Source organism: Drosophila rhopaloa, unplaced genomic scaffold (assembly GCF_018152115.1).
Source record: "Drosophila rhopaloa isolate 14029-0021.01 unplaced genomic scaffold, ASM1815211v1 contig_163, whole genome shotgun sequence".
Taxonomy (NCBI): domain Eukaryota; kingdom Metazoa; phylum Arthropoda; class Insecta; order Diptera; family Drosophilidae; genus Drosophila; species Drosophila rhopaloa.
Window position 1 is genome coordinate 15,437,122 of NW_025335043.1, and position 24,343 is coordinate 15,461,464.

Here is a 24,343-nt window from a genome sequence, read left to right on the forward strand (position 1 = left end):
AAATTCTAGAGTGCCATAAAAATTACGAGAGACTTGAGGACATCAGTTTTTTTAACACCATTTAAATACGTAAAATAAAATTTTAATAAATAATTTTTAAAAAATTTTAAAATTTTATCATCTTTATAATATTTATATTTAAATTTATGTTGAATACAATACAAAAATGATTAAATTACTCTGTGAATTTTATAATAAATGAATCAAATTACGAATTGTTTCAAACCAATTTAGAATCTTGAAAAACAATGCATATACTTTGCATAATTGGTTTTCATATATCTTTGCCAGCACTAAAAAATCTGCACACTTTCTAAATTGCAATATTACATTTTTAAGTTTAAGTGCAAACAAACAAGGAGGTTGAAATTGAGGAGGTGCTACAGCTGCAACTGCTTTATTAACTTGTTTTTTGCCTCTTCTGTTGTTTCCTCGTCGCTTTTTTTCGCTTTTTTCGCTTTTTCGTTGCTGCGTCGAGTGTTTGCGCAAATTAATACTTAAAAAGCATTTCCACCTCTTCAAAAGTTGCGCAGTTTCTGTTACGTTCCGCTTGACTTTGCTTTGTTTTTCTGTTGCCGTTTTTGTGCAGCGTTTTATTTTTATTTCTGTCCTGACTGCCGCTTTTTATGCTTTTTTCCGTTGTATTTCTCAAGGAGGCGCCTGCAAGTATGCAATGCTTTTAAGCGGTTTTTGGACCCGTTTGAAGGATCCAATGATGTTTTCAAGGGGTTTTGTCACACACAAGTGGCGAAGCTTGCATTTTGATTGCTGGGCGGAATCTGGAGTGGGGGGAATTTTATTGGTGATCAAAAATAATTGAGCTTTTGTTTTGAGTGCCTTGGGAATTGATGACAACTTTGAAGCAGTGAAAGCTTAACATTTTAGTTTTAAGACCTTGACTTATATATTATATTAGGTATTGAATTTATATGCTTTATAATCTTATCAAGTTTTTAAAAGACTATTTTTCAAGGGAAAGACCACACTGCGTATGAGTAATATATATTTTTGTGTGGGTGAATTTTTGTCTTTTAAAAAGTTAATAAGTTTCAATGACTGTATTTCAAATATATTTAATGGGCAGCACTTTAAAGAAATATATTTTCTAAAAAATAAATGATGACAGCAAAGACACCTCTACGTATGCGTGATAAAACTGAAGACTTAAGATGCTTTTAAATATTTTTTTTTTTTGAATTTTTAATTTAATTGTATGCTCTGTGTACAAGTTTAAGTTGAAATCTTTGTTTTCTAAAATATAAATAATGAGAGCAAAGTCACCTCTAGTATGCGAATAAAACTAAGCGATGTCTTCTGTTTTATCACCGTAAAATTTAAATTATTGGTTTTTTAGAATTTTAATTTAAATTGTATGCTCTGTGTACAAGTTTAAGCTTGAAATCTTTGTTTTCTAAAATATAAATTATAAGAGCAAAGACACCTCTACGTATGTGTGATAAAACTAAAGAAATGGTCTTAAATATTATTACGCATACGTAAAATACTAAATTATCTAAATTATCTGGTTTTAAAATATCTTAAAATTTTTATTTAAAGTGTACGCTGTGTGCTTAAAATCTTTAAATTCAGCTTTTTGAATAAGAGTTATTTTATCCACCTTAAGTCCCAGCATTCAGTTCATTTTTCATTTTGCATTTTTACGCCGTTTGTTTGCCTGCAAGTCTACGAATTTTTGAAGTGAACGAATCAGACGAGACAGAAATGCAGATAGGGAGTTGGGAGGGGTGGTGGAGTGTGGTGGAGAAAAACAACAATGTCAATAACCTTTCGCAAGTTTTCGTTCAGTTCGTGGCCCATCTTTCTCTTCCTGTCACTTCCTCGCATTCCGGCTGATAAAAAATCAGCACTTGGTCATGGACTGTCGCTGCGTCACGTGCCTGAAATGCGGATCTCCCGATGCCGTTTACCTTCTGGCTACCTACGTTTCCACCCCCCCTATCCCCTCCATCCCCTTTTCACCCCCATTCACGCCCCTTTCATTCCCTTTTCACCCCCTATCTGTTTTGGCCATGGTTCGTTAATCTGACAGTGGCTTTTTGCATGATAGCTCGGCATTTCCGTTGCAAAACACTTAGTCGCATACTCGCCCGATGCTTCAGTCTCAGCTCTTGGTCCTGGCCCTTCATCAAACCCACCTCCACCCCCCCCAAATCCCCTCCATGAATGTGTCCTGTAATCCTCCCAGGGCCATCATGCTTCATTGTTGTTGCCTGTTATTATTGTTTACCGCTCTTACGGGAAAATGCTGGCTGAAAAGCGGGGAAAACAGGGCATTACAGAGGAAAAAATAGACAAACTGTGCTGCGATATAATCTACTCAGTCATTAATATCATTGCCCGTTATCAAAGCTAACCAATCAATAAGGAATTATTTGTTTATTATTATAGAAAGTGACTTTATGCTTCTTAACATTTGTAGCTTAATTAAAAGAGAGATAAAATTGAAAAAAAATGTTTAAGTGTCGTGCTAAAAGAGTCGTTTAAAAACGATTATGTCCTTAATTTCTGCCTGTGTATTGCACACTATGATGCTTCCGCTTATGCTTTTAAACCTGGCTGGCCCCTCCTGCTTTTAACTATCTATCTGCCTGGCTTTTTGCTGCGGCTTGGTTCGAATATTTTAAATCGCCAGCCGGGTGGCAGAGTCACCAGAAGCTACAACCAAACAACCATCGCTGGCCACGCCCTCCTTTTGTAATTCCCACTTGCATTAAATGCCGAGCAAATGTAAATATGCTCCGGGGCTGTCCCTGTCTCTTTTACACCAATGTGTTGGTCCCTTTCGCTCTTGGGAGACTCCCACTGCGGCACCTCCGTTGCAACTGGAGCAGATAAAATGCAGCAGGAGTTTACGTGGCGAGCTATAAAACGATTCCCAATTCCCGACGGCCCCATCTCTGCGTCACTCTCAATTCCCTGTCCCTTTTCCATCCTACTCCCAACCTCTTTTCCATTTTCCATCTCTGGTTTTCCCAGTTTTCCCTGTTTTCCCTGTTTGCCCTGTTTGGTAATGACGCGCTTGTGGTTTGCCTTCTGGTCTGGCTGCACTGCATAGCTCCTGGTCGGGACTTCGAGCTCTGGACCTTTGGCAAACGTGTGTGTAATTAATGTTTTCTACCTGGCACACAGAGAGAAATCGGGGGGCCAACAAAAGATATTAGGCCTACATCACTTTCAAATGTAAATACAACAAATACCAATGTCTGGTGTCAAATTTACTAAGTATCTTCGCCTTATAATCACTTTTAATATCACATTTAATCCTTATTATTGGGATAAGATAATTATAACATTTAATTTTAAAATTAAGAGGCTAGTTTTGTTTTTTAAGGTTTGGTTTAAATTTGTAGTGTCTTATAAAAAAGTATAAAAAATCTATTTATCTCCACTTCTAAATAGATTTACTTATCTTTTAATATTAAAATAATTTTCTTTAAGTTATTACCAACTTTCTCGCAGTGCCCAAGGCACTTCATTCCTTTCCGGTTTCCCAGGGATTTTCCCCTGTTGCATGCCCCATTTTGTTGTCCAACAGACCGGTGCAACATGGCGTATAAGTGATTGTATTGTAGGCCTTGTTTATCGGCTGATAAGCAAGGCCCAAGAAAGTACGCATTGTCTAGCCTCACTTTTCCTCCAGGGTCCTCGTCTTCGGCTTTTTGTGTGCGAGTGCGCTTAATTCCTTAAAAGTTATTTACATATTTGCCTAATGTGGCATCCCCACTAAGCACTCAGCCAGCCGGCTTATGTAGGTGGTGGGTGGTTGGGTGGTTGGGTGGCTTGGGTTGTTGGGCGCTGCTTTTTGTGGTTAAGTGTGCTGAGTTGGCTGCCGTTTGGCTTGCCTGTTGGTTAGTGGGCTTGTTGGGCTGTTTGGCCACTGATGAAATTGCTTTTTGGCCCCAAAAACCCAATCTGTCTGTGATTTAACCGACAATAAGCCGAATCAAATAATAGAAATTCCGGAGTGATTAAATTATCAAATGTTTTAAGTGGGTCCGCAGTTGCTAATGAGATAGAGTGGGATCAAGATATTTAATGAAATTTTGCAGAGGATTAAGGCCGATGGTTAAGGAAGTGAAGAGCCGAAAGAACCAAGCTTATTAAATATTTAAGTAGGAATTTGGTAAGCTAATAGACCATTATGAATTTCAATTTCGTATGATTTAATTTGTGAAAGTCTTTCAGCTGAAATTAAATTCCCAGTTGGAATGTTTCATTTATGCATTGTAGTAAAATACTTCATGGCATTGCATCTAAACCTGCACTGAATTGTAATTGAATATTTATACAATCTGTTAGCTTCAATCAACATCTATTATTATTTTCATGTAGAAACATTCGGCTTTCCATAAAACTGCCCGTTCGCATGTTATTTTTTTATAAAACGTTCAGTTTTAATTTCGAAAAGTCGGTGAGAAATATTCCGCCCTTTATTCGGTGCAACTCCTGATCCCTCCTGAATATGCGAAAATCCGGCATTCAATCAACGGGCATCGCCGCTCTATAAATCCCCCGTGCATATCCCCTATAATGCCCATAACTATCCGCTATCTGCTATCTGCAACGCGAATGCCAAAGTAAACAATTCGGAATTCCTTTCCACTTCATCCTGGACTGCCCACAAACATTTTTCCAGCTCGTTTTGCGTGTTCGCTTTTTTTAATTTCCCCGCTCAAACAATGCCAATGGTTTTCCGGGTGCATGGTGCATGTGAAATGAACCAAAACAACGACAGTGGCAGTAGCAACACGACCGGAAAATATGCGGCCAAAATGCACGTAGACCGTGGAGCAAAACCGTAAGCCGTAACCCGTAAAACACACGGACCATCGAAATGAAAGTTGAAACGCTCTAAAACGGAAAACACGAAAAAGAAAAAATAGAAAATAGAACACAAAAAATTGTTTCATATTACAGCAATAACAGAGCGGAAAAATCAGAGCCGAGTTTTCAGTCATGATAGGAATCCGTTTTGCCTTTGGCTTGGCGCACATAAAACCTAAATGCTTTCAAAAAAAAAAAACCCCATAAGCGGTTGGCAGAAATTACCCAAAAAACACAGGTGCAAAAAGGAGAAGTTTGCCCAAAAGGTGAAATGGGAAGCACCCAAAAAAAGACAGGCAAAAAAAGGAAAGGAAGCCATAGACACACACTAAATAGCCAAGGCAACTGGCCAGGATGTGCAGGTTTACATTCGAACTTTTCGGGCTATAAATGTCTATTCGGGCGAAGAAAACACAGAAACAGATACCCAAAAAAAAATAAAAGGTAAAAAGGAGTTTGAGGATAGATAAATTGATGGATTCTACCATGCAGATGGATGGCTTGGATAAATTGCACACATAGTTCGGCAGACGGATAGGTGCAAATATATATAGATCAGCAAACAGATTAATAGATTCACAGGTGGATTGATGGATAAGGAAATTTGGAAACAGATTAAGTGCTAACTATCAATGAAGGGCAAATATTTTAAAAGAGTTTGGCATTGATCGCCAAAATCGTAGTAATAAAATGAAACTAAATACTCTGGCTCTTTGAATTAAAAATCTCCCTAACATCGATTTCTTGTTTAATAACTTACCCTACTATTAATACACCTTTTTAGGATGAACGATAAATTTAAAGATATTTATAGCCCTGTCTCTCAATTTACCTAAATATAAACGATTGCCCTCCTCAAACGCTTAACTCGAGTTCTCTCCCTTGTTTTATGATTATAATTGCTGAAATATAAGATTTATATGTATGTATCTCAAGAAAAGCGGAAAATCCCTCTCTTGTACCTTTTCCCTATTTCTGCCCTTTTCAAACGTTTTCCTTTGGCCATTTAAGTGGCAGACTGTTGCTCGTGCGCCGCGTTTTTGGCCCAAATGGCGGCCTTACATTTTCAGCCTTTGCAGCGAATCGATATTTTAAGCATTTTAATGTCTGCGCCAAACGCAAAATGTTGGCGCCAAGTTCCGAGTTTTTTTTTGTTCCCAGGGTTGAGTGTCCGTGTCCGAAGCATGTCCATTGTGGCGCCGTCTATATATAGTGTAGTACACTGAAAAATGTGCAAAGCCAAGATTAACGTTCTTAAAAATGAAATAAAATAATGAATTTTAAAGAATTACCTTAATACTTTCTGAGTTGGAAATTATGTGGAAGAAACTTTAGAGACATACAAACATTTACCAAAAAGACAGTGTTGATTTAAAAATATACATTTAAAATATATATAGTGCAGTACACTGAAAAATGTGCAAAGATTATGTTCCTCAAAAATTAAATAAAATAATGAATTATGGAGAATTATATTTTTACTTTATGAATAAAAAATTATGAGAAAGAAACTTTAGAGACATACAAAAATTCACATTCAACATTGATTTAAAAATATACATTTAAAATTCTGAGGAAGTATTTTGCATTTAATCCATTTCCCCTACTTCTAAATTTCAAATATTTTGATTTAATGTTTATTTTACTATATATTAATGTTTCCAGTGTAACTTCATAGCTATTTTAGCCTTAATTGAGCTTCAACCCTAGTCCTGCTACATGTGCACCTCATATTTTTTATGCAATTAGCCTTAATTCGGTGAATCAATCATGATAGCAGCTTTACTTACTTCACTCCGGTTTGGTCTCTCATTTATTTTTAGTGGCCGGAATTCACATTTTAACCCTCTAGAGCCGTTGGGGGTGCTGCTATATTTAGTGGGACTGTGTGTGTGTGTCTACATATGCCAGAGCTTTAGTTTTGAGAGCAATTTAAGCTGAAGTGGGTTGATTTTGAACGGTTAGTGGGTGAAGTGGAGGGGGGATTTGCATGCCAAAAGCAGAAAATGCTCAAGTGGCTGGAAAGATAAATTAATGTGGCAGGTAGAGAGGAAACGTTCAAGTATACTTTACATAAATGTGGCCAATTTCAGAGCTCAAGATGTTGGCAAACGCTTATCGAGGCGAGGGGAAATTAGAAGAAGCCTCTGATACGGGCCAATTAAAGGGGATTTGAAGTGTAATTGCACAAGTGTGGTTTCAAAGGACAACTCAATCAAAGTGGTAAGAAGAAAGGGTTTTAAAATGCCTAATTTGTAAGGCCCTTTTGTTATGAGAGTGTCATTTTAAAACCAAAGTTATGATGTCCTAAAATATAATTAAAGATTTAAACTTACCATTATATTTTAATAGAATTTTTCCAATTAAATGTTCTTTATTAAAACTAGCACATTGAGAACTCTATTCTCTGCTTAAACTTTAACATTTTATCACCTGTTCACAGATTTTCCCAACTTGCTGTTTCCGCTTAATCTTTAAAACTTGTTGAAACTGTTTCAAAGCCTCAAACCCTCCCAATTTCTCATAACTCGCAAAGCCTGAAATATATTTTTATTATTCCTAGTACAACAGCACACACACACACATTGCACAGTGGCTTCGTTTTACAATGAAATCTGCACAATGCAAGGCGCCCAAATTGTTGATGTAAAATCTGTTAAGCAAACAAAATGCCAAAATGAAAAAGGCTAAATCAAAAGCTGTGAATACAAATGCATATATCACTGCATGTGCAGCCATATTCCAGGAATTACATGCAACTTTCATGTGAAGAGGGTTTCAGCCCACTTTGCCACCATTTTATATGTGTCTGCGTTTTCCGAGTGGGGTTATGACCAGCTCGGAGTTATGCAATTTTCATTCCAGAGTTTTCACCCTCTGCCATTAATGCCAGTGCCAGTGTGGCCAAGTGCGCAAATGAGTTTTTGGTGCGGACCATTAGTTGGCAGCTTTTTAATTTTCTCGCTTTTCTTTTTCTTTTCCCCGGTGCAGCGATTAAAGCCAAGTGTCAACTGTTGTTAGCATTCTCCACCGTTTAAGCGAATGGCTCTGTGGCTGATTGTCCTTCAAATTGAAATGACACAATTGGTCCACGGGGAAACTGGCAGATTGGCAGGAAAAAGCGGAGCCAAAGGCTCCATTTAAAGAATATTTTAAGTATTCAAATGTAATTTGATATAGTTGTTATCTTAATACAAATATTAACTTCTTAGTTATAAAATAACAAAAATTGGAGTTAGGGACTAAAATCCATTCAAATTATTAAAGTGACCAAATCGATTTATTAATAATGTGCCCAGTCCTTTACGTTATTTAGGCATATATTTTAATCTTATCATTGGGTCTCTCTCTTATACTTATATATAACTTATAACCGATACTCTTCTAACTTTTTTAATCTAAATTATCGATTGTACTATGCATAATAATGGATAATAAATAATAATTGGTAGTCGTTCTTAAAGCTTTCTTTACCCATTCATCTAGAAACACAACTTTTGCAATTGTTTCAGTAGACAACCCCCCTCCATCGTCAGTGTTGGGCATCAGAAACTTCTCTGTTGATACATCATGAAAACTTGTAGCACAACTAAGCAGATCTCATCTTCAAACACAATAGATCTTTAGGCGGATTGGAGTTTTCCCATTAGTGAGCCCCAGCCCCGACCATTTGTCAAATCCGATGCGTACTATTTGCCATGTACCATGTAACAACTTTGGAATGGGGTCGTGACCCGGGGGAATGGGTTCGGGATTCGTATTCGGATTTGGATCCTGGAACTGGCAAGCTGGCAAGTTGGTAGTCGTGTCTCTGCACTTGATGTATGCATATCGAATTGCCCTTAGCGAACTGTAAAAGGAAACTTCCTCGACTGCGGCACGCAAATCAGCAATATATCATTGTGTCTGCCGCTGCCTCACTATCCCCGTCTCATTCACGTCAGCAGAGGCCGTCTCTTTCACGTCAGCAGAGGCCGTCTCTTTCCTTTTGTTCTTCGCTAAGAGGAAGGCTTAAGTGGCATGCAAAAAATTCCCAACGTCTGTCTGTCAGTCAAAAGCCAAAAGCCAAGTGCTGCATTACGGTGAAGTTTCCTTTGGGTTTTTATTCCTTCAGCCCGTTGGTTTTTATCACTTTTGTTGTCTCTTAGTTTCTGATTAGTTTCCATTGGCTCCGTGGGGATATTTATTATCTGGCGCAAAGTGTGGCAATCATTTACATAAATCAATCTTGATGGCCTCTGCCGGCATCGCCCTATAGAATGTCCAGGCGGGTTAAAGTGCCAGTTCCGGTGCACTTAAAAAATTGGAGATGGAGGTTCATAGGCGTACACAAAATGGGAACAACCGTCTCACTAAAATTATGCACAATTGTATCTTGAAGATAAATATAAATAATATATTTCAACAATGTGGTACTTCTAAAAAGCTAATCCAATGTATTTATTGTTAGGAAGCACTAAGGTATTTTTTAAATAAATACGGAAAGCATTTTCTTTTATAATTTTGCGACCATATTATTTGGACATTATTTTATGTCATTGATAAATTATTACATTTAACAAAACTAACTGTATTTGTGCAAAAAGTGAGAATTTTCGGTGAATAAAAATCCATTACATCTTTATTTAATGCATAGGCAATCCGATTTTCTCTACAAATAAGCCTTGCATTTTTTTTCAAGGAGCTTTTGCAATCCCTTAAGTAATTGGAATTTATTAAAGTTTTTCTAGGCCCTTTTTCTTCTTTCGTTTATTGTCTTGTTCTTCGATTTAATCCCCAATCTTCTTTGCATATCGTTTGTGCGATTCAATTTAAGCTGCTCTGCTTTTTCAAATAATATTATTTGGTTTTATTTACCAACGCTACTTATCCTTTATGCATTTACAGCCATTGGGAGACGGACATTGCGCATACGCCGTGTGCACGTGCGTGTTGTAAAACAGTTGTATTCGTCTGTATTTTTCTTCCATTGTAGTCATAAAACTTGTGCAACTGCACAAGATAGGGGAAAAAATATCCAGCTTAACTTTGTTGTTTAGTGTAAAAGCTTTACAACTCGCTGTTGTTGTACGGTTGTTATTTGTTGGTTGGCTCGGTCGCCTCTACTTTTACTTTGTGCACATTATCACTCTGCTCTGCTGCTTACCAGGGCGAAAACTTTCTTCGATCTTTCCCCGCAAAATGGAAAACGTGGAAAGCCCTGAGAAAAAACAAGAAAATTGTGAGCAAATAGTTTGCCTGGCACTTTAAGCACTTTGGCAACACATTTGAAACACCTTTGGTTGGTCTTTTAGCAACAACTGGCCTTATACATATATATATTGTTGTAGGCCATATATATATTGTATATATATATATGTATAAGCCTCCCACTCTCTTTCAGTTTTTCCGCCCCTTTTTTGAGGCTTCAAACTTTGAACCCCCAAAAATTGCCTTTTTTCTGTGTGGTCCTCATTTTTGGCATAGAATTTTCTCCGCACGAGTGTGTGTGCTATTTCTTTTTGGCCTTTTTTCAAGTGTTCGTGGCGGCCTGCTAAATAAATAAATTTGAAATAAATATTAAATAAATAGAGCAGCAACGAGAGGCAGTCAACCAAAAAGAGTTATGAATTTTGCTTTGCTAAGCTGCCTTGGTTTTCCATAGATCAATAAGGCTTTCCGAAGGATTTTCATTTTTGAAAGATTTGTTATTGTAGTTAAGTTAAATTTAATAGTCGTTATTTAAGTTTTGTGTGTTTTTGCTCGGTTCATGAGCTTTAAATAAGCTGTTGTTGCTCAAACGGTAGCTTTTATGGTAATAATAATAATCATTTAAATTGCAATAACATAAATATTACAAATAAATTGAATACTATATCAAGAGACCTTCTATAATGAAATATAAATCGCTGTTATAAAATGATTTAAATTTTAGAGAGATATTAAACTCTGGAAAACACTCTAAGCATTTATCAAACTGTTGCTTTTGCTCCGTTTTCCCTTCAGGAATTTAACTATTCATTAGTTCGATCTGGGTTCCGCACCTTTCCATTTGATTTATGGCTGCTTCCCGGTTCACTCACTCACATTCATCAATTTGGCTAAGTTATTCACACACGCCTCGAATCCTTTTCAGCCATCTCACCGTAACCAAACACTCCACACTAATTGCAACTGCTTAACGTTGCTCTCACCAAAACACTCGGCTCCCATTTCCATTTCCACGGGGTTTTCTTTATTGTTTTCCATGCCACGCATTTTCACGGGATGTTTTCCTCCTGTTTTTCCCTTTCTATTTGGCCACGCAAATAAATTTTCTTTTCCTGTGCAACTTTTACTGGTGAAGTGACGAAACAAAAAAACAACCACAACAAATCACATACGTTGTTGGTACACAGAAAAAAAGAAGTTTTCCAATAAATCCTTTTTCCTATAAATGAATTTTCTTTGATCTAAATAAGTTCGTTAAAAAAGAGTTTTTTATTTTATCCGCTGAAAGCTATAATTAGAATAATTAGAATGATATGTCAAAAGAAGAATTTTCACAATCTAAAAATCCAATTAATTTACTATTTAAACATTATGAAAAATGTTTTTATTTTGGATAAACTTTTCTCCGTGTGAAGCGGACAATCGCTTTTCCTAACCCTGCAACACGTGCACGTATGAATGTAACAATGCGTATACTTAATCCCGGGCTTTCCTTCGGCATTTGTAATTACACTGATTCCTTCCATTCTACTTACGCCATCCTTTTTTCTGGGGTTTTCCCCGCTCTCGGTGTAAATCATAATTTGTTGTGTTGCTTTCATTGCGAGGTTGCATTGTTTTTGACATTTGGCGCCAACTGGCTGCATGATTCATCGTGATATGTTTTCCCCGGATTTTTCCCGGTTGTTTTCTCCTCAATTTTCCGCGCTCGACTTGTTCTTTTCAGCATTTCGCACGTTTCGCTTACGCAATGTCGACGGCCTTTTTGTTTCGTGTCTGCCTCTCTTTGATTTTATTTTACATTTTATATTCTGTATTTTTGTTTTTTGATTGAAACGCATTTTTATGGAAAATCTGTTTTTTATCGATCCGTCAATTTAATTTTGACGTGATTCCCACTTTTGTTTGGCCAAAGGGTATCTGAATTATTAAAGGGCAGATCGATTTCAGGAGGTCTAGGCTTTAATTAAATAATTTCATGCGAAATTGGTTTACCCATTTGTAGACTCTATTTCAAGTTTCAAATTTAATAAATCATTTTTTTTAAGAGATAATCATAGTATCAATGAACTTAATTTTCTTTTTTTTTAATTATTTCTAAATAAAGTAGTGGTAGTATTTATAGACTCTATTTAAAATTTGAAATTAAATAAACAATTTTTTTAAAAGATAATCATAGTATCAATTATTATTTAATTATTTGTAAATAAAGTAGTGGTAGTATTTAAAAGGAATTTTGTTTAAACTTGTAAATCTTTTTGAAGCATTATCTCATTGTTGGGAAAACTTTAAGTCCAGAGGTCGATATAAATTAAGCAATTCATTTGATGACCCAAACTTTTCTTGGTCATAACACAGTCGTTGCCATTATCCTCGTACTCCGTCCACCTTAACTGATTTTCTTGTGTGCGAATCCTGTCGTCCTGATATCCTGAATGTCCTTGGCTGCTGCTGCTTTATGGGCCAGCTGTCAGCTGCGTTCGTCTCCGTCCATGTCATGCAAATATATTGTCCTTTTTAATTAAAACACAAGCCTCAAATTAGTGCCGCTCACACAGAAATTCACACACACAATTTTCTTGACCTGAAACCGAAATAAGTTTTTCCCTTCACTCCCTCGTTTTTTTTTAATGAAGTCACTGGGTTGATGATGTTACAATATTTGGACTTTAGATTGAAAGATTTGATGGCCTTTGGGTCTTTTGCTGATGTACACGATGATTTTCCACATTTTTCACTCTGATTTTTGCCTTTTCTTGCCTGAATTATGGGGACATTTTCCTTTTTATTTCGCCAGACACACTTCGACCCATATAAACATTTCTTTCGCCCTCCTTGATGTGTTTCATGTGTAATTTTGCAGTCGCTCATTAAAAATAATTACATCTGCTTTTGGTTGGAACAAGAAAAAAGAAACGCCAACCCACAAAAAGAAAATAAAAGGAGGTTAAAAAGAAAAGGCAAACAGGTGCAGAAGTTCTGGTTTCTCACTTATGTATTAACCAGACCTCTTGAAAAGGAAATTTAAATAAATAAATAGCAAGACTCTGAAATTCTCTATAACTCCATAAATAAATGACAATAAGAATATTTAATGTAAACTAAGCCTTGAATTTAACTGCACAATTGCACAAAACTTTGATTCAAAATAATTTCTCACTCTGTTTTGTGGTCGAAACTGTGATAAAGATATCCTTGCGAATAAATCAACAGAAACACACGCAAGGACGAAAAGATTAGCCTTTATCTTTCAGGGTTGACTTTCGCACTTCAGAGCAAGTGGATCTTGGGTTCGGACTTTGAAATCGAAGCAACATAAACACAAAATACAAAATACAAATGCAAACAGTACATATATATTTATGGCCATTTTCATGATTGACCGACTCGAACGAGTGTGTGGATAAGGATATGTGTGCGATGTATGTGATGTGGAAATGTTGGGGGTGCCACACAATAATGTACGACCATGTCCTTCTGTCATTCAGACTGTGCGTGATGAATAAATGATGCGCCCCATTCAAGTTTCAATGATTTGGCTTTAGTTTCGCCTCTTTCCTTTGCAAAAGGCAGTCGCATTTCCCATGGTTTATGTGGAAAGGTACATTAACTTTGTCAATGGGAATGCGAAAAGTTCGCCACGAACGAATCGAAAATGATTCGGGTTTAACTGTTGATATATGGGTATCTCCTATGTTGGCATTGATTGCATTCCCAGGAAGTTTTGCTCATAAAAGGAATTTATTTCGGACTATTATTGTGTTCCAATACATGTTTATGGGTGACGTAATTTATTCAATGATTATTTTTCGATATGAACAGGGGTTTGGGTCTTAAATATACAGATATCTTTTCGAAATTAATTATTGATTATTATTTGAATTAATATACCTACTAATACGAAATAAAAACATAAGATTTAAAGCCCAAATGCAGCAAAAACTTATAAGCGCTTAAAAGAAAATAAAAACAAATATACTTTAAATTTTTTGAACGACTAGAATTGTTGAAGATAATAAAAACAAAACTATTTATATATTTATAAAAAATGTTTATATATGAACAGGCGCTTGGGTCTTAAATATACGGATTTTTTTTTGAAATTATATATTGATTATTATTTGAATTAATAAACCTACTAATACGAAATAAAAATATAAGATTTAAAGCCCAAATGGAGGAAAAACTTATAAGCGCTTAAATGAAAATGAAAAACAAATATTATTTGAGCTTTTTTAACCACTCGAATTGTTGAAGATAATAAAAACAAAACTATTTATGGTAAAACACCTTATGCTAAGCTTCTTATGGCAAACAAAACCACTTGTATAATGGCTCTTTGTCCATTATAATCTCTCTTTTGGATACGATAACCCCCATACCAATCGACTTAAGGGTATTCGGCCCTTCAGCCTTCATTAGCTCCGCCCCTTTTTAATGCTCGCCATGTGTTGCATAATATTTCTTTGGACGAGAAATAAAAATGTAAATTCTACAAATTTGCCACGCACAAGCGAGCATTAAACCCTTGCCACCGAAAAATGTATGTGGCAGCAACATGGGGCATAGTGAGTCGCCCAATCATCAGTGGGTCCTGATGCTTTTTTGGCCAATTTTATTTGCTTTTTGGCAGTGTTCAAACCGCCCCCTCTTCACCGCCGCCCATGTCTGTCTCCATTTGGGCATTGTGCAAACTTTGTGTATTTAATGCAGTGCCAAAATGTTTGACTTGGCCCCCAAATGCCACTTGGCAATGTTTACGCTTATGCTAATTTTTGGGTCCATGTGTGCGTGTGTATTTATGGGGAAATGTTGACATTTCAGCATTTTCTTGTTGTTTCTGCCGACTACATTTTTGGCCGACACATGCAGCCCAGTTTTTCCCTGATTGTACGGATTTGTATTGTAGTTGAGCTAAACTCCTAGTTAAAACGGGTGGAGGAAGCACCTTCAGATTAATCACATAAATCCAAATGCCCGAATGCAGCCAAGCTCAAACTAATTGGGCGGATTCATAAGCAGCAGCTGCAAAACACTCGGAGAAATCGGTGTTGGGTTTTGGTTTTAGAAAACTAGGATACACAAAAGAAGTTTTATTTGAATTCTATTTTTCCATTTTGTTTTAATTATTTCTTATACATTTTTAAATGTAATAATATTTAAAGGATTTTTGGGAGTATAGGAAAAGCCTTTCTGTAAATATTTGGTATTTTCCAATAAGACCATTATAAAATGTTTGTCCAAATGAGACTATAAAAAAATGCTTAAATTATAAGTTTTTATTTTATTTAGAGATCAATTAAGTTTTTCCCAGTAAACAAAAAAATCATGTTTAATGTAATTTAATTAATTTAATTATATGGAATTTTGAAAGATTTCAAGATTGTGATTTTATTTTGTACTCAACAAGATCATTTAGTTAATTTATTATAAATAAAAAACTCAATCAATTGTTAAAACATGCATATATTTAAGAATTTCAATATTTAGAAAACAGTTTTAGAGTAAATCTCAAATGGTTAATTGGAAGTTTTTCCCGCAGTGAAGCAGCATCAACTCGACGCATCCTGCTGCACTAAATGTCCTGACATGAATGACATGCAGATTCACTTAGCTCAAATGCCTGTCTCCGTCTATCTGCCAGCAGTCCATCAACCCACTGGGTGGTGCACCCTGCCCACTGAGCCACCACCCACATTTCAGCCCGCTGAACCACCCACCGCCCACCGCCCATCTAAACCCTTCTACGTTGGCAGGGCTTTTGAGCAACTAATTAGATTCAGCCGCCCCTGAGCCAAAACCCCTTTTGCACTAACTTAATTTACTATGCAATTCTCCTGCCCTTGTTGTTGTCATCTGTGGAAATTAATTTTCTCATAATTTAGTTGGCATTTGCATTTGTGGTTTGGATTTTGCGGTTGGTCGAACTTAAAGACAGCAAAACCGCATTCGCATTTGCAAAAAAAAAAAGAAGATGGAAGGCGTGGAATTGCAGAGAAAAATGTTAATTAGAGTTGGGAAATTGCCGTGTTCTGTGGGAAAACTGTGCCACATAATTAACCATAATATTTGTGCACATGCATCGGTAGTTATGGGTTAACATGTGTGTGGGCAGCCGAGGTTTGTTTGTGTGTGTGTGTGTTTGTGTGGGGCGGAAATCTCTCGTGGACCAAATGACACAAACAGAGGCTCCAACTGGCTTTTCCGGGGGGCATTTTCCACCCACAAACAGGGGGAGGGTTAAATGCTTATGCGGGTCTAATCGGAACTGAGTGGTAGTTAATGGAGATGCAGGGGGGAAATTATGTCTCTAATTCAAATGACTAAAACATGTAGGGATTATTTTTATATGTATATAACAATATATGTATAAATAAACATAAGTGTTTGAAGTGCTTATTGATTGGGTTGAATCCAAACTGACCGTTTAGCAAGATTTTAAAAATGTTTCTTCTTTTGATGTTAATCAAAAATCTATCCATACATGTTTTAAAACATTTTGATTTAATTTGGCAAGATTTCAGAAATGTTTCTTCTTTTGATATTAATTAAATATCTATCCATATAGGTTTTAATACAACTTTATTTAATTTCTCATTAATGATATTAATTAAATATCTATCCATATAGGTTTTAATACATCTTTATTTAATTTCTCATAATTTATATAATATCTCCTCTATTGCTTGGTTTTTATTGCCTTTGTTTTCATTGTCTTTTAGAAACTGTCAGTTATTTTATGAAATGTAAACAAATTAAAAAAAATTTAAGACTTTTCAGGGAACTTTTAAACTCTTTGTGCTGTAAAAACCCAAACTGTCGGCTAGTTAAACGCAATTTTATGTGTATTTTAACCTGGCTATAAACACTTAAATAGTTTATGACCACCCCCAACTGCAATTGGGGATTTTGCTTGCAGTCCATTATTTGATTTTCCTAATTGTTCGGTCCCGAAAACTCGCAGCTAATGTGCAATTTCCTCCGGACCAATTTGATTGTTTTCCCCGGGCATAAGGATTTTATTATTCATTATGAAGCTGGCACCTCGCAGTTATTTGACAATTTGGCATGCTATTCATAAACTGGCGCCCCTGGTCGTCTGTCATCGCGTTTTATTGGCGAATCAAAGGCCACCGCAAATGGCAAAAACACATGCATGTCGCCTCCGTGGAAATGCCGCGCTTTTCCCCCCCTTTTCCATCCCATTTTCCACCCCAGAACCTCTGGCTTTGGCTTGCGGTCAGCTGTTGGTCAGCAAACAAGCGTGAAATTGCACAAAAGCCGTGACGGACTCTAAGCCACCGGAAAAAAGGGAACCTAAACAAGAAAGGAAAGCTAACTTCGGGCGGAGCCGAAGTTGATATACCCTTGCAGAATACTCTGTAAATTATATTCTCCAAAATTATTCATATGATGCATTCTTAATACTCATAAAAAATCCGAACTTCCTAACTTTAACAACAACAAAGTTATGGCATTTCCAATCGTTCAGTTATATGGCAGCTATAGGATATAGTCGGCCGATCCTTATGAAATTTGATAGGTCGGATTGATTGGCCAAAAATAAAATCCATAGAAATCCCAACTTCCTAACTTTACAAACACCAAGTTATGGCATTTCCGATCAATCAGTTATATGGCAGCTATGGGATATAGTCGGCCGATCCTTATGAAATTTGGTAGGTCGGATTGATTGGCCAAAAATAAAATCCATAGAAAATCCCAACTTCCTAACTTAACAAACACCAAAGTTATGGCATTTCCGATCATTCAGTTATATGGCAGCTATAGGATATAGTCGGCCGATCCTTATGAAATTTGGTGGGTCGGATTGATTGGCCAAATATAAAACCCATAGAAAATCCCAACTTTCTAACTTTACAAACACCAAAGTTATGGCATTTCCGATCAATCAGTTATATGGCAGCTATAGGATATAGTCGGCCGATCCTTATGAAATTTGGTAGGTTGGATTGATTGGCCAAATATAAAACCCATAGAAAATCCCAACTTCCTAACTTTACAAACACGAAAGTTATGGCATTTCCGATCAATCAGTTATATGGCAGCTATAGGATATAGTGCCGATCCCGGCCGTTCCGACTTATATACGCGTGCAAAGGAAAGAAGGGTGTGTGCAAGTTTCAATCCGATAGCTTTAAAACTGAGAGACTAGTTTGCGTAGAAACAGACAGACGGACAGACGGACAGACGGACAGACGGACATGGCTATATCAACTCAGGAGGTGATCCTGATCAAGAATATATATACTTTATAGGGTCGGAGATGTCTCCTTCACTGCGTTGCACACTTTTGACCAAAATTATAATACCCTCTGCAAGGGTATAAAAAGGAGGGCTGCAAAAAAAACTGGTCGAAAGCCACACAAACAGAGGGACAAAAGGCAATCAGACTTGCGGCCTACGAATGTGCTACGCTTTTCCTTTGCCGCCGAGCATCGCACTCTCGTTTTCCAGCGCTTTTCCTTTTTTATTGCACGTTTTCCGCGCGCCTGCAGCCGCAAAGTATGCAATGAATTTTATGTCGCATACAATATAAAGGGCAAATTAATCAGAGCTACGGTTTACTGCAGACGAAAGGGATATTAAAAGCTTAAAAGGACATTTCGGTAAGGATGTGTTGTATATCTAAATATATTTAAATATTCTAAGGTGTTGTAGAAATCTCTAGTGGTTATAAATCACTTCAAAATCTATCTAAGAGAAGGAAATATCTTGAAAGGATACTGCATACGTTCAAAACAATAATGTATTAATATGAAGAATGATTTGATAAGCAATTTTAAATATGTTACAGACAGCCCTCATAATTTGTGGGATCATCTAAATAAATTCCTCACCATCTTTATATTCTATATATTCTTTATCGATATTTTACTGTACCTATACAGCTTCGTCTATTTGCGATAAAAAACCTTTCCCTTTCCTCACATCGCTTCCAATTAATCCCGCTTTGATGATGTTTGATTTGGGTCCAAAGCCAGCATATATGCAGAGCTTAGATGAAGTTCGTTTAGGCGATGGGGAATTTTTATGGGCTGCTAATTAAATGCATACAATTTGCCACACACGCTAATGATTCAATTATCTTTATTACTTCCCCGACATGCACATTCGCTGCTGCAATCACGCAATGCTAAATATGTGGAGCAGGGAGCTCTACTTTTAATTAAAACCGATTCGAATCGATGGCCAGTCGAGGCACGTTTTAAATTTAACGCCCGAGTCCTTGGAATCCTTGGGAAACAGAGCTCAGAGCCCAGTGCTCGGAGCACTTCATTAAAGAGTGTAAAGTTGGGAATTTATTTTGCATTTGGCGTGCATCGAACGTGTTAAGGCCAGATGCACTGGAAATAAAAATATCCGGAAAACCCTTTTCTATTTTAGATAATTGCCTTTCAAAAATTAATTTCTGAAATTATTTTGAGGATGCTTTTATATAAATTTAGTAAAAGGATAAAGTTTTTATTTTAAGTTGGGTAGAAAGAGATGAGAAAATAACAAGAAAGGAAAGCTAACTTCGGGCGGAGCCGAAGTTGAAATACCCTTGCAGAATATTCTGCAAATTATATTCTCCAAAATTATTCATATGATGCATTCTTAATACTCATAAAAAGTCCCAACTTCCTAACTTTAAAAACACCAAAGTTATGGCATTTCCAATCGTTCAGTTATGTATATGGCAGCTATAGAATATAGTCGGCCGATCCTTATGAAATTTGATATGTCGGATTGATTGGGCAAAAATAAAACCCATAGAAATCCCAACTCCTAACTTAACAAACACTAAAGTTATGGCATTTCCGATCAATCAGTTATATGGCAGCCATAAGATATAGTCGGCCGATCTTTATAAAATTTGGTAGGTCGGATTAATTGGCCAAATATAAAACCCATAGAAAATCCCAACTTCCAACTTTACAAACACCAAGGTTATGGCATTTCCGATCAATCATTTATATAGCAGCTACAGGATATAGTCGGCCGATCCTTATGAAATTTGGTATGTCGGATTGATTGGCCAAATATAATACCCATGAGAGTCCCAACTTCCTAACTAACAAACAGCAGAGTTATGGCATTTCCGATCAATCAGTTATATGGCAGCTATAGGATATAGTCGGCCGATCCTTATGAAATTCGGCATGTCGGATTGATTAGCCAAATATAAAACCCATAGAAAATCCCAACATTCTAACTTTACAAACACCAAAGTTATGGCATTTCCGATCAATCAGTTATATGGCAGCTATAGGATATAGTCGGCCGATCCTTATGAAATTCGGCATGTCGGATTGATTAGCCAAATATAAAACCCTTAGAAAATCCCAACATTCTAACTTTACAAACACCAAAGATATGGCATTTCCGATCAATCAGTTATATGGCAGCTATAGGATATAGTCGGCCGATCCCGGCCGTTCCGACATATATACTGCGTGCAAAGGAAAGAAGGGTATATGCAAAGTTTCAATTCGATAGCTTTAAAACTGAGAGACTAGATTGCGTAGAAACAGACAGACGGACAGACAGACGGATAGACAGACGGACAGACGGACATGGCTATATCAACCCAGGAGGTGATCCTGATCAAGAATATATATACTTTATAGGGTCGGAGATGTCTCCTTCACTGCGTTGCACACTTTTGACCAAAATTATAATACCCTCTGCAAGGGTATAATTAAATCTGAAAAACACACCAAAGATCCTTATGAAATTTGGTATGTCTGATAGATTGACCAAATAAAAAACCAATACAAAATCCCAATTTCCTAACTTTAAAAACACCAATGTTATGGCATTTCCGATCGTTCAGTTAAATGGCAGCTATAGCATATAGTCGTCCGATCTTATGAAATTTGGTAGGTCAGATTGATTGGCCAAATATAAAACCCATAAAAATCCCAATATCCTAACTTTAAAAAACACCAATGTTATGGCATTTCCGATCGTTCAGTTATATGGCAGCTATAGAACATAGTCGACCGATCCTTTTAAAATTTGGTAGGTCAGATTGATTGGCCAAATATAGAACCCATAAAAATCCCAACTTCTAACTTTAAAAACACCAAAGTTATGGCATTTCGATCGTTCAGTTATATCGCAGCTATAGGTATAGTCGACCGATCCATATGAAATTGGGAACGTCGGATTGATTGGCCAAAATACAACCCATAGAAAATCCCAACTTCCTTTACAAACACCAAGTTATGGCATTTCGGATTAATCAGTTATGTGGAAGTATAGGATATAGTGGCGATCCTTATGAAATTTGGTAGGTCGGATTGATTGGCCAAATTTAATTCCTAACTTTACAAACACGAAAGTTATGGTTTCCGATCAATCAGTTATATGGCAGCTATAGGATATGTGGCGTCCCGGCGTTCCGATTATATTGCAAAGGAAGGAAGGGTGTGTGCAAAGTTTTTGATAGTTTAAAACTGAGCGACTAGTTTGCGTAGAAACAGACAGACGGACAGACAGACGGACAGACAGACGGACAGCAGACGGAAGACGGACAGACGGTATTCAACTAGGAGGTGATCCTGATAAATATATACTTATGGTCGGAGATGTCTCTTTCTGCGTTGCTTTTGACAAAATACCATGTATAATAACCTGATTAAATATTATATATATTTATACAAATTGCACAGCCTTAAAATCATAAAGAAGTTAAGCTTTAGTGAATTTGAAAAACTAATTCTTTGGTTTAGAAAATGTTCACCTTAAAACGATTTTCAATATTAAAAAAAATTATTTTTTTGAGTGTGGTCCCGTGGATTTTGAAGAGCTGCCAATGGCAGCTGATGGAATGAAAGGGGGTTTCCTGGGTGGGTTTGTTTATGGCTGCAGCTGCGCCACTAAAATGGATTGAAGAGGCGCATCCCCACAAAAAAAATGGGTCAATCAAGTGGCGAAACTGTTAAGGGATCAATGGGAAACGATCTAAGGGAGTTAAGGCTCAAAGTGCTAGGCGTAAAATGGCATTGCTGCTTTACCTGTAAACATTTACCTAAAGAAACTGTATTATTTTACGACTTAGACTTTATCGAAATGGAAACAAATGAGTTTTAAATGGGGTTTTTCGAAATCACTTGTGTTTCGAAGTGAAATTAAAGCCTATTTTAACTTCAAAATACAAATTTTCAGACTAAAGAGATTATTATAACAAACCTGTGTACTCTATTTTGATCCAATTTAAAGTATGCCAGTTCAAAGACATTTTTGTGATGAAAAACTGCAAAGAGGATCAAACACGTTCAACAATTCCAATGCCACATTTATCACAGAAAATAATCTCAAAATCATAATAACAAGCAACAATCGAATAGAAGAAGTTCGAATAAGCTGTGGCTGTAATCCATCAATCAATTTGAAATGGAAGTGGAATTCCATTTCCCAACACAATAATGCCCTGCTTAAAGAAATTACTTTCACGCTTCTTCTGCCTCAACTGACAATCAACATTTTCGAGTTCAATCAATGCATCCGCTTATTTAGCTGCCACTTCCAAGCCGGGCCACTTGCCACTTGCCACGCCCCCCAATGGTGCCCAACGCCCCTCGCCGCCGGCTGCCAGTTGGAATTTTTTTCATTTCTATTCCATGCAATTTTTATGCATTTTTCTATTTATAAAATTGCTGGCAGCGCAGAGCCCGGAGTGCACACAAAATAATAAAAATGCCAAGGAAGACGTGCAAAAGAAAAATAAGGGAAAATGAACATAAAATGCAAGCGGCGTCATTTCGCCGTTCCTTGCGAGGCTCTCACTCGTATTTTCCTAGCCGTTCCCACAGCTTTTCCTTGTTTTCCCTGCACTGGAAGAAAAGCTAAAGGGAGAAATGAAAATACTGTTTTGACTGGTCTTCAAAAAATGAGTTGGCTTTATTTATTTTAGAATCAAATATTCAGACATTGGAAACCTTTCTAAACTATTTAATCATTTATTTTCACAAATAAATTCTAAGTTTTTAGATAAATTTTCAAGTGATTTAAGCCTAGATATTTGAATTTAATCTTATTGTTATTAAAAGAGCTTTTGTTTCACCGTGTGATTTTCCCTGAATTTTCTTTTTTCCCACCGTAGTGTGAAAATGCAGCGAAAGAAAACGAACCGAATCGGAGCTGGAAAAATGGTTGGGCGGTGGGGCGTGTAAGTGTTGGTAAACGTGGTGCAAAATGCCGTTACTGCCATCCTGCATTTTCCATTTTCTTTCCCCGAAGCTGTTGTTGTTGTTTCGGTTGTTGTTACTGTTCTGGTGTTGTTGTATTTGGGTCACCAATGCAGTTGTAGCTTTTCCCCCGCCGTTTCCCCGTGTTTTTCTTTGCTGTTGTTGCTTGTTTAACAAGTTCGAGTGCATCGCATTTGTGAAAATTTAAAAAGGCATCTAAAAGTTCCCTCTGAATGTGTTCTATGTGTATGTGTGTGTGTGCCACAAAAATAAAAGGGAAAAACAACGCAGAAAAAAAAAAACAGGAGCGAACTTTTTGAGGCTCTGCCGCTGACACCAAAATGCACAAAAGCAACAGCGAAACGAACTAAGAAGGCTGTCCTTATGGGGTTAAGGGTATCGGTTGCAAAGTATCCTGGAAAATTTATTTGGCAATACAGGACTTGAAAAAGTGTAAAGGTTTTAAAGACCCTAGAATTTCTTATAAATATTGACCCATTTCTTTGTTAAAGGATTACAATCCTTTAATATACAAAATAATAATGACAAAAATATTTAGTCTAAAATCTTCAGAAATATTTATACATTTTCTTTGATTCCATGCTTTAAACATAGTGTTTTTACTTCACTAAAAGTTCATAAATTGAATAAATCTTTAAAAGCCTTACAATATTTTAAATGTTCTTGCTAACCCATTAAACTTTTGAATCATAGATATACCCCTTAGAAAAAGTTTGCTTAACAATGTGTAAAAGGGTTTTTGGGGCAAGGGATGCGGGAAGTGGAAGTGAACTTTTGCAGTGGCAGGAGTCGAGTGAAACAAAACGAACAGCAAACATATTTGACATTTGCATACGAAGAGTGTCAAAAGAAGCAAGAAGCTACACATACAAACTAACCCAAGCAAACACACTTGCAACCAACCGCATAAAATCAGAACGCACTGAGAAAAACCTTCTTTTGAAAATGGGACACCAATTTTCTTAAAACCTATAAAATTAATATTTATAAATTAAGCAAATATTTTGCTCTTATATATAAGTTTTTTATGATTTAAAGCTAGTTTTCAGGTTAATAAATTTATAAATAAATGGCTTTTATTGCTTCAA

At 36.5% G+C, this 24,343-nt stretch overlaps 1 protein-coding gene across 2 annotated transcripts in view; it reads left to right on the forward strand.

Moving 5' to 3' along the window:
- Positions 1-24,343, forward strand: part of LOC108044216 — a 34,449-nt gene that overhangs the window by 2,109 nt on the left and 7,997 nt on the right. The gene's annotated exons all lie outside the window — the stretch shown is intronic.